Source organism: Pan paniscus, chromosome 10 (assembly GCF_029289425.2).
Source record: "Pan paniscus chromosome 10, NHGRI_mPanPan1-v2.0_pri, whole genome shotgun sequence".
NCBI lineage: Eukaryota > Metazoa > Chordata > Mammalia > Primates > Hominidae > Pan > Pan paniscus.
In genome coordinates, this window is record NC_073259.2 from 74,386,705 (window position 1) to 74,403,199 (window position 16,495).

General features: G+C 37.4%; 1 long non-coding RNA gene across 2 annotated transcripts in view; it reads right to left on the minus strand.

Moving 5' to 3' along the window:
* Window positions 1-16,258, minus strand: part of LOC134728444 (uncharacterized) — a 203,453-nt gene extending 187,195 nt beyond the window's left edge. For both annotated transcript variants that reach the window (XR_010108844.1, XR_010108843.1), the window contains exon 1: window positions 15,825-16,258. This is a non-coding gene — a long non-coding RNA (uncharacterized LOC134728444). The remainder of the gene's footprint in view (window positions 1-15,824) is intronic.
* Window positions 16,259-16,495: the final 237 nt, after the last annotated feature.

Genomic DNA, 16,495 nt, shown 5'->3' on the forward strand with positions numbered 1-16,495 from the left:
ATTACTGATTCAATTTTGCTACTCATTATTGGTCTGTTTAGGAGTTTCATTTCTTCATGGTAAAATCTCAGGAGGTTGTGTGTTTTCAGGGATTTACCCATTTCCATTAAGTTTTCTAAAGTATGCCTACTCTTATCTTTATTATTTCCGTTTTCTAAATGCCTTTAGTTTAATTTGCTCTTTTTTAAAGTTTCTCAAAGTGGAAGCCTAGAGCATTTATTTAAGGCTTTTCTTCTTCTCTAATGTAAGCATTTAATGTAATACATTCCCCTTTATATACTGCTTTTACTAGAGCCACACTTTTTGATACTGTTTTCTTTTTTAATTAATTCAAAATATTTTATATTTTCCCTTGTAACTTTCACTTTGACACATGGGTATTTAAAAGGGTGATGTTTAATTTCCAAATATTTAGGTACTTTCCAGATATATTTCTGTTGTTGATTTTTAGTTTCATTTTTGTTCGGAGGACATACTTTTTATGACTTCAACTCTTTTAAATTTATTAAGACTTACTTTATGGCCTGGAATATAACCTATCTTATTGGATTTTCCATATGCATTTAGAAAAATGTTTATACTCCTTTTGTTGGGTGGCATTTTCTATAAATGGTAATTAGGTTAAGTTAGTTGATAGTGTTGTTTAAGTCTTCTGTAGTCTTACTAATTTTTTTTTTTTTTTGAGACAGAGTCTTGCTCTATCACCCAGGCTGGAGTGCAGTGGCATGATCTTGGCTTACTACAAACTCTGCCTCCTGGGTTCAGGTGATTCTCATGTCTCAGCCTCCCCGAGTAGCTGAGACTACAGGTGTGGGCAATCACATTTGGCTAATTTTTGTATTTTTAGTAGAGACAGGGTTTCGCCACATTGCCCAGGTTGGTCTCAAACTCCTGGGCTCAAGCCATCTGCCCGCCTCGGCCTCCCAAAGTGCTGAGATTACAGGAGTGAGTCACCGCGCCTGCCCAGTCTTACTCATTTTGTTTCCACTTGTTCTCTTGACACTGAGAGAGGAGTATAGAAGTCTGGAGAATAGTGGTAGTTTAGCCTATTTCACTTTTTCGTTCTATTAATTTTTTGCTTCGTTTATTTAGAAGCTCTGTTGTTAGATGCATATACATTTAGAATTATGATATCTTCTTGGTGAATTGAACCTTCTATTATTATGCTGTGTCCCTCTTTATCCCTGTTAATATTCCTTTTATAGAAGTCTACTTTGTGTGAAATTAGTATAGCCACTTTAGCTTTTTTTTAGAAAAAACAATTTATCTTTTTTTAAAAAAAAACTTTCTTCTTTTTAGCCAATGTGTAGTTTTATATTTAAACTTGGTTTTCTTATAGACTGCATATGGTTGGTTTCTTTTGTTTTTTCTAATCTGACAATCTTTGTTTTATAAATAACCTAAAACAAAGGTTTTAAGTAACCTAAAACAAAGATTGTCAGATTAGAAAAACATTTATTTTAGTGTAATTATTGATATAATTATATTGAACCTATATTTTAATGTAATTTAAACCATTTATTTTAATGTAGTTATTAATAGGATTATATTAAAACCTACCATCTTGCTAGTTATTTGCTATTTGTTCCATATGTTCTTAGTTTCTTTTTATCCTTTCTTTCTGTCTGCTTTCAAATCAATTGCATATTTTTTTTTCTGATTTTATTTTATCTCCACTATTGGCTTATAAGTTATGTCTCTTCTTAAGCAAGTTTTAATGGTTGTTCTAAGCTTTTCAACATATACTTTTAATTTATCACAATCTACCTTACAATAATATTACAGTACTTTGTACTTAAAATAAGCTAGCAGAATTAGTTTGTGTTTGTAGAATATTATCTGAATGATTTCAATCAACTTTATTATTTACTTTTTACATTCTTCTTCCTTTAAATTTTATTAGTGTTTTTGATTCTAGCTTCATGGGATGAATGCTTAGTGTATTTATTGTCAGTCTCAGTTTCTAATAAGTATATTTGAAGTTATAAATTCACCTACAATTTCCCTACTAGCATTCCAAAAGTTTTTTGTTTTTAACTTTTATTTTAAGTTCGGGGTATAAGTGAACGTTTGTTACGTAGGTAAACTTGTGTCATGGGGTGTTGTTGTACAGATTATTTCATCACCCAGGTGTTAAGCCTAGTACCCATTCATTGTTTTTCCTGATCCTCTCCCTCCTCCCCTTCTCCATCCTCTGAAAGGCCCCACTGTGTGTTGTTCCCCTCTACGTGTCCATGTGTTCTCATCATTTAGGTCCCACTTATAAATGAGAACATGCGGTATTTGGTTTTCTGTTCCTGTGTTAGTTTGCTAAGGATAATGACCTACAGTTCCATCCATGTCCCTGCAAAGGACATGATCTTGCTCTTTTTTATGGCTGCATTGTATTCCATGGTGTATATGTACCACATTTTCTTTTTTCAGTCTATTATTGATGGGCATTTAAGTTTATTTCATGTCTTTCCTATTGTGAATAGTGCTGCAATAAACATATGTGTGCATGTGTCTTTATAGCAGAATAATTTATATTCCTTTGGGTATATACAAAGTAATGGGATTGCTGGGTCAAATGATATTTCTGTCTTTAGGTGATTGGGGAATCACCACACTGTCTTCCACAATGGCCGAGCTAATTTACACTCCCACCAACAGTGTATAATTGTTCCTTTTTCTCCACAACCTCGTCAGCATCTGTTATTTTTTGACTTTTTAATAGTAACCATTCTGACTGGTGTGAGATGGTATCTCATTGTGGTTTTGATTTCCATTTCTCTAATGATCAGTGATGTTGAGCTTTTTTTCATATGATTTTTGGCCGCATGTATATCTTCTTTGGAAAAGTGTCTGTTCATGTCCTTTGCTGACTTTTTAATGGAGTTTTTTTTTCTTGTAAATTTGTTTAAGTTTCTTATAGATGCTGGATATTAGACCTTTGTTGGGTGCATAGTTTGCAAAATTTTTCTCCCATTCTGTAGGTTGTCTTTTGGCTCTGTTGATAGTTTCTTTTGCTGTGCAGAAGCTCTTTAGTTTAATTAGATCCTGTTTGTCAATTTTTGCTTTTGTTGAAATTGCTTTTGGCATCTTTGTCATGACATCTTTGCCCATGCCTATGTCCTGAGTGATATTGCCTACGTTGTCTTTCAGGGTTTTTATAGTTTTGGGTTTTACATTTAAGTCTTTATTCCATCTTGGGTTAATTTTTTATATGGTGTAAAAGGGGTCTGGTTTCAATCTCCTGCATGTGGCTAGCCAGTTATCCCAGCACCACTTATTGAATAGGAAGTCCTTTCCTCATTGCTTGTTTTTGTCAGGCTTGCCAAAGATCAGATAGTTGTAGTGTGCAGTTTTATTTCTAGGTTCTCCATTCTGTTCCATTGGTCTATGTGTCTGTTCTTGTACCAGTACTATGCTGTTTTTGTTACTGCAGCCCTGTAGTGTAGTTTGAAGTCATGTGGCATGATACTTCCAGCTTTGTTCTTTTTGCTTAGGATTGACTTGGCTATTGGGGCTCTTTTTTGGTTCCATATGAATTTTAAAATATTTTTTTCTATTTCTGGGAAGAATGTCAATGTCAATGGTAGTTTAATGGAAATAGCATTGAATCTATAAATTGCGTTGGGCAGTATGGCCGTTTTAATAATATTGATTCTTCCTATCCATGAGCATGGAATGTTTTTCCATTTGTTTGTGTCCTCTCTGATTGCTTTGAGCAGTGTTTTGTAGTTCTCCTTGTAGAGATCTTTCACCTCCCTAGTTAGCTGTATTCTTAGGTATTTTATTATTTTTTTGTGACAGTTGTTTCTAAGAGTTCATTCGTGATTTAGTTCTCTGCTTGGCTGTTGTTGGTGTATAGGAATAGCATTCCAAAAGTTTTATGCAGTGCTTTTATTTTTTTAACTCTGAATACTTATAATTATCATGATGATTTCTTGATTAACCTATGAATTATTTAGATGTATATTTCCAGTCTCCAAATGTATAGTTTATTTTTTCCACTTAGTTGTTTTTCTAATTAATTTGCATAATGATAGATATTGTTATCTAAATAATTTTTTTTGAAAACTGCTGAAAATTTCCTGGTTGTTTGCCTTTTTAATTTGTAATTTCATGTGTGCTTGAAAAGAAAATGCATTGTTTATTTGTTACATGCAAAGTTATATATCTTTATCATCTATCGTCTATCATCATGTATCTATAAAATCAAACTTGTTAACTATAATTAAATTTTCTATATTTTTATCAATATTTTTGTCAATATGCTCTATCAATTTCTGAGAAATGTGAATGTGGTATATTAATTATATTGATGGTGTAGGGAAGGGGAAAAAACTTTTTTCTTTGTGTTCAGTGGCCGGGGCCCTACAAATTAGACTGGCAAACCAGTATAATTTTCTGCTGTTAAATACGTTAACAGCAGAAAAAGTTTGTTATTGCATATGCATATACAGGCCATTATAGAAAATTAAAGACACCAAAGAAGTGATAGGCCTGAGGGCTTATATACTTTTTTTTAACAAAGAATGATAAATTGTGGAAATGTGACAAGAGAGAGGAAAAGGAAATTTATGCTAGGAGAGGTAAATTGTGGGAAAGTGATTTGGAAATACATGGGGAAAGTAATGGAAAACAAAGGTTATTTTAGTGAGATTTGTTTCAGACTGATCTTGGTGTTGACTTTCTACCTTCTCATGACTGCAAAACTCCCTCAAGAGCGGAGATATATGGTAGTCCTGATTTCTCAAAGTTGCTGCTTTAGTCAGATAAGAAAAGCCTTGAAAGGGGTTCTATCTGTATCTGTTGGTTCTCATTTGCCTCCAACCCAAAATATTCCTTATACCAAAGTGGCACATTTTGGGGTGGCATATTCTGATTCTCTTCAATGGCCCCAATTAAATGTCTCTATAAAACCATGTGTTTAGCAATGCTACATTGCAGCTCCTGCCATCAGGATGTGGCATCAGTTTCCCCATGTGTTGAGTTTGGGCTGGCCTTCTACCTTGCATTAAACAATAGAATACATAGAAGTGATGATGCGCACACTCTGAGCCCGGATCACAGAGGTATTGTGGGTGCTTTTGCTTTCTCCCTGGAACCTCTATTATGCCATGCCAGTCAGCCTTGTCTAGTCTGCTAGAAGGTAAGAAACTTTGTGGAGCAGAGATAAGACATCCCAGTTGTGCCTATCTTATATTTGAATTAGTTAACTGATGATTAGATGCTATGAATAAGAATAAATGATAATTATCTTCAGGCAGTGAGTTTGGGGGTGATTTTTTTAATGAAGCAATAGCTAACTGATGTATAGCATAAAGATTTTCCACTGTAGTTATGCAGTTGTCAATTTGTCTTTATAATTCTGGCATGTTTACTTTATATATTTTGAGACCATGACTTTAGATGCATGTAACTTTATAATTTTGATATCATCTTTGTTGTTTATATCCTTTAGCAATGTAAGTATGTATTTCACTAATGTTAAATGTGTTCCCATTAATGCATTTAAAAAATCACATTTTTATTTTGAGCAGTTCTATTATAAGCATTAACATACCAGTTTCCCTTGGAATAATTTTTTGCCTGGTACACTTTTTCTCCAACTAATTATATTTACATTCTCTGTGGTGTTTTGTTCTGGTTGTGCCTCTTATATTTTGTCCACCATTTCTTTTTGTCTTTTTTTTCTTTTTCTGTTTTCTGTTGAACTAAGTTCTACTTTTGTTTTTCTCTTTCATCATTTGAAAATTTAGGTTTCAAGAAACGAATATGTAATATCATGCTTTTCCACCTGCGTGTTCTGAAGCAACTGAGAGATGAATAAGAGGGTAAGGCAGATAAAAATATCAAATGCCACCTTTATTATTAACAAAGACTTGGAGAATCTGACTTTAAGTCTATTATCCCTGAGTTTGGCAGACTTACCTAGTCACTAGCAGTGGTGAGAAATTGCAGGACTCCTTAGGGAGGAGCAGAGCAGAGCAGAGCAGAATCTACATTCTCTGCTGGCAAGCAGATGCCAAGAAGAGAAAGGAGATCAGAAGAGTCTGGGCTAAATATTCAGCTGCTTCTCCCAAACCACCATGTAGAGAAGCCATTTTGTCTCCATCAGGGAAGAGGGAGAAGGGGTGGCCTGAGAGCCCAGAAGTACTACTTTAATAAAAATTCCACCTAGAAACATGAGTGGGTGCCTAGTGTTCCATGAAAATATGTCATGTGTTCTTTATCTATTCTTTCAGTGATTACTCCACATTTTAAATATATTGTATTAGGTTCCTGTGGTTGCTGTAACAAATGACCACAAATTTGGTTCTTTTAATCAAAGCACATTTATGCTTTTATATTCTGGATGCCAGAAATCTGAAAGCAGTTTCACTGGACCAGGATTGGGTGTCAGCAGGTCTGTGGTCTTTCCAGATGCTCTAGGGGGTGTGAATCTATTTCCTTTCCAGTTTCTAGAGCATCATTCCTTGCATGCCTTGGCTCGCTGTCCCTCCCTCCGTCTTCAAAACCAGAAGCTTAGCATCTTGCCTCAGATGTGTAATCACATTGCCCATCTTTACTGTAATCAAATCTCCTTCTTCTTCCCTCTCATATGGATACTTGTTATTACATTTAGGGTCCATCTAGATAATCTAGGGTAATCCCTCCATCTCTTAATTTCATCACATCTGCAAAATCCTTTGCCATATAAAAGTAAAATTCACAAGTTCTGGAGATTAGAACATAGATATCTCTGGGGGGTCATTATTCAGTTTATCTTGTATATAAAATTATACATTTTTAAGGTGTACAACATGATACTTCTATATACATATCTTGATATATACATACATGGTGAAATGATAACTACAGTGAAGCAAACTAACATACCTGTCATCTCATATAATTATCTTTTTTCTTCCTGTAGTAAACGTATCTAAACTCTACTCTTTTGGCAAATCACTGGTATACAATACATTATTACTAACTATAGTTCTCATGTATATTAGTTCTCTAGCCTTATTCATCCTACATAACTACAATTTTGTTCCTTTTGACCCACATCTTCCCATTTATTTTTAATATTTTTTCTAACAAGTTTTGTCTCTCTAACAACTTAGACTGTCTCTGTCTTCCCCCCAAATAGACAAACCCTTAATATTAAGTAAATACAAAATAACTACTATCAATTAAGAAACATTTCTACAATCGTAATTTAAATATACATCCACTTCTTGAATTTGATAGTGTGTTTGTCAAATGATTCAGAATATTTGATAAGGTTGGCTATATATTTCTCCTTGCTAAACACTGGAATCATTTTATTATGTTTCATCAACTCTTATCTGGGGAATTTAATTATATAAATTCAAAAAAGTATACAAAAAAAGTGAACTGTCACAGTAAAAAAAGATATTGTATATTTGAAGACTTGCCTGCAGTATCAATACAGTGCTTTTATTGTGATGGCTTTTGAAATAGATTCAAGTATAAATGTTTAATTGGAAAACTTGATATTTCCAGTAGTGACGTTTTCTTGACAGGAAATTATTTATTTGAGATTGTTCAAGGGAATTGATGAAGTCCCTAGAGAAGATGACATGTGAAGTTCAGAATGAATAATGACCCTGCATCTATAATGATTAGAAAAGTTTTTCTCCTCCTTTTGTATTGCAGTCAGTCACAAGTGATATTTTATTCTCATGGATAAGATTTTCAAAGAAACTGCTAGAAATCAGGTTGAGGGAACAGGATAAATTCTTTTTGGTATAAGGCTGCAGGTAACTATTCCATATTCTACGAGAAATAAGCACACACACACATATGTTTTAACAGTAGAGTAGCCTCATTTAGTTATTCTTGTCTGCCTCAGGTGATCATTTTCTAGGCTTATTTAGAGGAACTGGTCTATTTACAGATGTCATTCCTATCTCCTTATCACTGTCTGAAATTGAGGAAAAAAATATTTCTACTTTTACCTCTTCACACTCAGTTATGTTGGATGGACTTCCTCAGAATTTAAATTGGTCAGTGTCTAATTCTCCACTTTGAAATAAAGTACTCAGTCATTATCACTCCCAGCATAGAATCAGAAATACTTAGTGGTCTGTGAGGTTTTACTCCACACATTGGCACAAATACCTCATTTACTGAAGTGGTTAGAATGAGAGAGAAATAACAGCTGAAGCCTCAATTTGTATGAGTGGAAGAAGATTAGGAGAGACTGGGCTCAGTAGATTGATTGCTGTTTGTCCCCTTGGGCATTTTTCAGAAAAGCCTTTCATATTTATTCTTACCATGTTCCAGAGGCACAAATAAAGGATCCCCACTTAATGGGTTCCAAGTACAGACCAGTTTTCCTTGATTAGAGACACACTGCAATGGACACAGGCACCACTTTACCCTCAGATTTTAGTTATTCAACAGTTAATAACCTGTTCACCGTTGGTTTTACATATTGCCTCAGTTGATCTTGGTGTGTTAAGAAGAATTCGACCACTACCAGCACAGAGATTGGTATGTAACAAGAGTGCAGTAAATATTTATAACGTGATAATATAAATAAAAGTTTTCTTTTTTAAAAAAATCGAAATGCTATTATTTAGGGTTCAAGGTAGACTTTAAAGCATAAAACTGTTTAAGCTAAAAATCAGTTAATTCTCTTAATGTTTGTCTCTAATGGGCTGTTACCATTTTAAGATCATCCTATTTGAGTTTGCATTACATTGTTTCTGTGTATGTGTTGGGGAGGGTGTTTTGATATTTTATTATTCTTTGCTCCCAATGTTTTAGAATCTTTTAAAATTATATCATTTCTCTTTTAAATATTATTCCTTCTGGAGGCTTCTTTTTCAGAATTACAACCTGATATTTTGAAACTAGGGTCACTGGCCAAGAATCTTTTAACTAATCCCTTCATAAACTTTCTAGTTTTAAATACCTGCTATTTAAACAGCAATCAACCAGAAAAAAAATTCCAATGAGTCAATTATCCCTTGGCCCAACCCCAAGTTGATACATTCTTCAATTCCAGTGTTGGCTTTGTCTAATCATCTAAAACTTTGGCAAAAGTTTTGAAGAGTAAGAAAGTTGACATTAAGCATTTATGGGTTTTTTTGTTTGCATTTCACAAGAATTTTTGATTCATTCTCCCTGTGTCATTTATCAGATCAGAAGTTGGATGTGTTTTGTTGCCTAAAATACTACCCATGTACGACAGTTACATTTCCACTTCAGATGACCAGATGAAAGAGTAGTTTCCTTCAAAGCCCACATTCATTTTGGAATGGGAATTATACCACGAGTGAGATAAGAAACTGTAAATAGGCTTTGGCACAATGATTGTACTCTCAGGCGCCAAGTTTTCTTGGCAAGAATTCTGGTATTCAGGAGACTCTTGTAGTTCTGGCTCTTCCACTCGTCTGGTATTATGACTTCTTCAGTTTAAAGTCACCTTTTCCAGAAGATGAGAACCTTGACAATGCAAGTAGCCACCCAGTCACTCTCTTTCACATCCCCTGATTTTAATTCTCTACATAGCCCTTATTGCTCATTACTGGGTATTTTTCTTGTTTGTTTCTTTTGATTATCTTCCTAGAATCTAAACTTTAGGGACTTTACATAGGAATATACCATGTCTCATTGAATCTAAGGTGACATCAATGGTGAGATGCATCATTATGTTGGGGATGTAAGACTGCAATCACAGCTCATTGCAGCCTTGTTATCCTGGGCTCAAGCAATCCTTCCTCCTTAGCCTCCTGAGTAGCTGGGACTACAGGTGCATACTACAACACCTGCGCCCAGCTAAATTTTGTATTTTTCTAGAGATGAGGTTTGGCCTTGTTGCCCAGGCTGTTCTTGAACTCTTATGCTCAAGTGATCTGCTCACCTCGGCTTACCAAAGTGCTGGGATTATAGGCGTGAGACACTATGCCCAGCCTCTTCAGCATTTTCGAAGAAAAGTTGCCAATATATGGTATTTTCAACATGATATAATTGTTTGTGGCATCAAGAGTATTGGTGAAGCTGAATTTCTGAAAATATTACTCCATTATTGTCTTTGAGATTTTCTTCCCAGATGGTGACATTCATTCTTTTAAGTTTTGATGCTTATGGGCCATCAGTGCCTGGCAGACAGCAACTGTAAGACTCACCCTAATTTGAGATGTGGAAATGTGAAAAACTGAACATCTTAAAATTCAAAAAATAAGGGTTATAGGTACTGATATGGTTTAGCTCTGTGTCCCCACTCAAACCTCATGTCCAGTTGTAATCCCCACGTGTTCAACGAGGGGCCTAGTGGGAGGTGATTGAATCATGGAGGCAGACTTTCCCCTTGCTATTCTCATGATAGTGAGTAAGTTCTCAGGAGACCTGGTTGTTTGAAAGTGGGTAGCACCTCCCCCTTCCCTCTCTTCCTCCTGTTCTACCCATGTAGGATGTGCCAGCTTCCCCTTTGCCTTCTGTCATGATTGTAAGTTTCCTGAGGCCTCCCCCAGCCATGCTTTCTGTACAGCCTGTGGAACCCTGAACCAATTAAACCTCTTTTCTTTATAAATTACCCAGTCTCAGGTAGTTTCAGGTACTTCTTTTTTTTTTTTTTTTTTGAGACGGAGTTTTACCTTGTCACCCAGGCTGGAGTGCAGTGGTGTGATCTCGGCTCACTGCAACCTCTGCCTTGTTGGTTCAAGCTATTCTCCTGCCTCAGCCTCCTGCGTAGCTGGGATTACAGGCACCTGCCACCATGCCTGGCTAATTTTGTATTTTTAGTAGATACGGGGTTTCACTATGTTGGCCAGGCTGGTCTCGAACTCCTGACCTCAGGTAATCCACCCTCCTTAGCCTCCCAAAGTCCTGGGATTACAGGTGTGAGCCACTGCACCTGGCCTCAGGTAGTTCTTTACAGCAATGTGAGAATGGACTAATACAGGTACTCGATAAATAAATAATTTTCAAATACTTGAATATATGACTTTTGTCAAATCTGTGTGTCCTTGGGCAAGCCAGTTTATTCTTTAAGCTATATTTTTCCCATTCAGAAAATTAAGAGTTTGGCCTAGAAGTCCTCTAAGAGCCCTTTTTGCTAAAAAAAAAAAAAAAAAAAAAAAAAAAAGTAGTACATGCTTTGTAAATGGCTGGAGTTCATAAATGTAAGGATGTATAATTTTAGTGAACTATTAGAAGTATTCTGTCCAATCTGGTCTTCAAGGATTTAAATTTCCAGGTCAAACAAATAAGAATACCACCCAGCTGTTCTATTAGAAAATTGATGAGGTGACGATTGAAGATTGAGGATTCTTGCCACCCTTAGCTGACCCCTTTCTCTCTCCCTGGCTGCAGCTGGTTAGTATACAGTGCACAGAACATGGCCATTAGAGAGAGACACAAACAATGAGAGGCTTTACACATAGGAAGAAAGGTATTCTTAGCCTCAATATGGCCCAGTTCCCAGGATGTGGGGAAAAGATAACCTCTGGACTCTTTGCCAAGGTGAGAGGCTCCAATTAGAAAGCAGGCCTCTGGTTGCAGCCATGGTGGACTCTCAGGTGGCCCAACAGGCAGATGTTGAAAAACCTTGTTTGCCAACTAGGATCTATCTGTGCTCAGCCACAGGGTCCTATATCTCCAAAAGTGGCTGAATGGCCACTTTCTAAATGACTATTCATAGAATTGCTCCTTTATTTTTATTTATTTATTTTTTGAGATGCACTCTCGCTCTGTAGCCCAGGCTGGAATGCAGTGGCGTGATCTCATCTCACTGCAACCTCCACCTACCAAGCTCAAACAAGCCTCCCACCTCTGCCTCCAGAGTAGCTGGGACTACAGACGCCTGTCATCACGCTTGGCCAATTTTTGTATTTTTAGTAGAGACGGGGTTTCACCATGTTGGCCAGGCTAATCTCAAACTGCTGACCTCAAGTGATCCGACTGCCTTGGCCTCCCAGATTGCTAGGATTACAGGCGTAAGCAACCACCCCTGACCAGAATTCCTCCTTTATAAAGCCTCAAGTCAATGTCTAAAACATTGGGGGGGCAATTCCATGATTCACCAGATAACCCATATAGACGCATACTATCTATCTAAAAATACCCATTTTTACGCCAATTAATCTTTGGGGCCTTCAATTTGCTATACGTCTACCTGTACTGTGTTTCAGGAGGCTCTATCTCGGATACAGTGACCTTCTGCACATCAGTGAAAGGACTGAAACTAGAAGAAGCAAAATTGGGATCCATGTCTACTTTGCTTCCCATATGTTATTCTGTTACCTCAAGTATCTGACTCCATTGTAGTTAATTGCTTCCTGTTTCTTTCCCTAGGTTATGAGATCCTCCACAGAGAACTGAGTAAGAACAATGATGTACATTATTAACTAAAATTATCACATCTTGCTTTATTATTTATTTGTTTTTTTAACCATCCTAGAATAGATAATGTATTGTAGTTTGTTGCCTCAGGAAAGATTTGATTTTGGTTACGTGACACAGAGAGAAGCCGGCTTAAACTTCCCTTGGATCCTTTCTATACTTGGCTTGGTGGTAAAGAGTCACACAGCTGTGGGAATCTTGCAAGCATAATTTCAATTCTACTTTCAGGTCAGAATCAAAGAAGGATTAGAAAGGAGTCCATTTCAAACTTTATAGACCACTTCAGGAATACTTATTCTATCCTACCAGTTCTGAATGTATTAAATGTATTAAAAACTGCTAAGTACCCTGCCAAATTTTTTGTTAATATTATAATCAAATGTGCTTAGTTATTGGTGTCTCTGCAACCACTGAAAATGCCATGCACTTATAAACAGAATATATTTTCTCATTTGAAATGGCAAAGCCCCAGAAGTTCTAATAGCCACCCTCTTCCAGATACATTATTCATTGTAAACTAGCTTTCTAGAATCCTAGATTATGGAGAACTAAGTATCTTTTATATTTTAAACCACGTGTATGCTAATGTATATAATGAGCGTTTCAAACAATCTTTTTGCTCCTGGTCAACTTTTTTTTTTTTTTTTAAATAATAAAGGCGGCCGGGCGTGGAGGCTCACACCTGTAATCCCAGCACTTTCGCAGGCCAAGGCGGGTGGGTCAACTGAGGTCAGGAGTTTGAGACCAGCCTGGCCAATATGGCGAAACCCTGTCTCTACTAAAAATACAAAAATTAGCTGGGTGTGGTGGCACATGCCTGTAATCCCAGCTATTCAGGAGGCGGAGGCACGAGAATCGCTTGAACCTGGAGGTGGAGGTTGCAGTGAGCCGAGATTGCCTCACTGCACTCCAGCCAGGGTGACAGAGCGAGACTCTATCTCAAAATAGTAATAATAATAATAATAATAATATAGGCACTGAACATTTTCGAAAAAGCTTAAGAAATAAGAAAAACAAGTTAGGGAAGTTTAACTGACAAAGCATTTAACACAATTCATTATAAGATGAATGACAAACAAGTAAAATGGAACATGAATAAGAGATTTATTTAGTGCATCAACTGTTAAAATGCAAGTCTTTATGGCTTATGCTTCTGTATAGACGCTAGGCCCGAAATGGAGGTCTATTTCCCACTTAAGAGCATGAAAAACACCACTTATCAACTGCAGGGAACAGTTTTGAGATTAGATGCTAGGCATCGCACAAATGGAAGCTTTCCAAAACACAACATACAGACTTACATGTTGGGAGGGGGCTCAGGAGGTCACCCAGATCAGTCGTCTCTCTATTAAATTTGTTCCTTGTTAAAATTTTTAGGGAAGGATATTCCAAAACCAGTCTGAGGTTTAAGTGTCCAAAGACCATGAGAAATCTTAAAATTTTATCACACATTGACTATAGAGAAAAGTTTTTAAAAAGTCCACAACAAAGCAGATACAATTGTATAGAAACATCTAGATAACAGAGCTCCCCAGATCAAGCCCCCTCTATTAACCCCACCAACCTGTGTTTTCTCATTACATTTAGACTGAAATTAAAATCCTGCAAGATCCTATAGGAATTAGCCCCTGACTCCTTCTCTGACCTCAGCATCTTCCACTCTCTCCCAGTGTCCCGGTTTCCTCTGTTTCAAACACTGTACGGTAGCAATAATGTGTCTCTTGTTCATCACTGCACATCTACAAAATATCTTCACAGCAACACCTAGATTGGTATTTGGTTGGATATCCCTCATGTTTTAACTGTTTAATAAATATTTCTACAAATCTACAAAAGAGTAAAAAGTTATATATATATTTGTGTGGATATATATGTGTATAATTATTTTAATAGTGGTGTTTTATCTGCTTCAAAGTTCATTTATATGTTTTTTCCCTTTCAGCTCTATCTTGTTACCTAGTTTCTTGAAACTCCCATATGCTTGATATTAGATTACTAGGACACTAGCAACGGATAGAAGTCATTGACAAAATAGATGAATCACTCAGTGTGGCTTGGTACTGGCATTGAAAAAATAGATTGGCACAGCAATAGATGGGAAGAATGTGTTTATTGCTGTAGGAAAATACCTGGAAATACCAGTTTCTCCAGTCAGAGAAGTCAGACTCCAAGTGAGTATTTCACCACAGTCTTTCTGGAAGCAAGGTAATACAAGTATACAGATGCAAAATGGAATTGACTCAGCTAGCCAAGATTCAATTAGCGTTAAAGCATAGAAGCCGCATTTAGGGGAAACTGTGAATGATAGACAACAGCTCCAAATCAGAGCAAAATGATATGTCCTTAGACCGAAAAGTTTCTTGTCTTTTTTTTTTTTTTTTTTTTGAGCTAGAGTGTCACTCTGTCACCCAGGCTGGAGTGCAGTGGCGCGATCTCGGCTCACTGCAAGCTCGGCCTCCCAGATTCACGCCATTCTCCTGCCTCAGCCTCCCGAGTAGCTGGGACTACAGGCGCCCGCCACCATGCCTCGCTAATTTTTTGTATTTTTAGTAGAGACGGGGTTTCACCGTGTTAGCCAGGGTGGTCTCGGATCTCCTGACCTCGTGATCTGCCCGCCTCGGCCTCCCAAAGTGCTGTGATTACAGGCGTGAGCCACCGCGCCCGGCCAGTTTCTTGTCTTTCTAAGCCTCATTTGAGCCAGGGTAGTGATAGCACTTTCCATCATGGCACCACCTAAGGAGAGCAGAAACTCCGGGCTAATGTGCCACCGACAGAAAGAATAGTCAACATGTGCATTCAGATTCTGTTCATGCTACTGCTTTGAACCAAAGTCATTTTCTAAGTTGAATGAAAACGACCTTACCTGCCTCGTCCTAGCTCTAATTCCAGCAAATGCCACAAGCGGAGTATTGGCCACCCAGGCTGAGCTCGCTCACTCAGCTCTGAGCATTCTCTCCCCAACTTGTGATATAACAAAACACAGACAGTGTCTATACTCATTTTACATATCTCTGAGGTTTAGGTGTGAAATGCAACGGTTTGGTTTCAAAGCCCAGATCACTGTTTGCAGAGTGTGACGGAACTGTGAGCAGCTGGAGGGTGATACATCCATCTCCCCACCAAGTCTCTATCAACAAGCATTTAAAGGAGATACTGGCCTAGCTCACAACAGACTAATCTCCCATGATTTATTGTGCGGCAGACTGTTTTTTCCAAAATTGACAACACGATATTTTCAGCCCCACACAGTTTTCAAGAACGTCACCTTTGCCTACCAAGAAGTGGAATAGGGCACTTCCACTTGAAATTGAAAATAGAACAGAAAATAAAGGAAAGAAATGTTGCACAACTTCTGAGGCTAGGTCCCAGTAGATAATAGAGTCAGTTTCTCTCTCTCTCTCTCTCTCTCTCTCTCTCTCTCTCTCTCTCATTCTCTCTCTCTCTCTCATTCTCTCTCTCTCTCTCTCCACACTCACCTTGGAAAGCTATCCATCATGTTTTCAAGAAGCTCAAGCTGGCTTATGTGAAGAGAACACATAAAGCGGCTGTCAGCCCCAGCGACGGTCTCAGCACACAGCAGCCTTGCTGTCAGATGTGAGGGAGTGAATTTCAGCTGATTCCAGCCCTCAGTCGGCTATGCAGCTATTGGGAACTAATACAGATTTCATGCTTTTTGCTCATTAACTTTCATTCTGGCGGGTTGCCATAGCCAAATTCTACAGAATTTGCTTTGGGCTTTTGCCTGTGTCATGCACTCCTCTGGAGATGCTCTTTTCCTTTTCTTCCAAGCAAATACAAATTCTTCATTTTGACTTCTTAACAGAACTCAAAAATCTCTTCTGTAAGGACTGGTGCTATTCTCCATATTCTGCATATCCCTACACACAGTGAACTCTTTTATACTGGACTTATTTGCATTCATGTGTGTTTTGTTTTTCTTTCTCTTTGCTTTTTCCCACAGGGCCACGTCTTGAATTTTTAATTAGACTGCTAATGACTGGAATTCATAGGAGGGCTAGTGTGGTGGTGGTGGGGTAAGTCTTTGGTTCAAGGCCCAGCCTGCTCAGGTCCTTGTACTGGTTCTACCACTTACTGGCAGAGTGCCTGGGAACAAGCTATTTCCAAGATACTTCATGTCTCTAGAGGT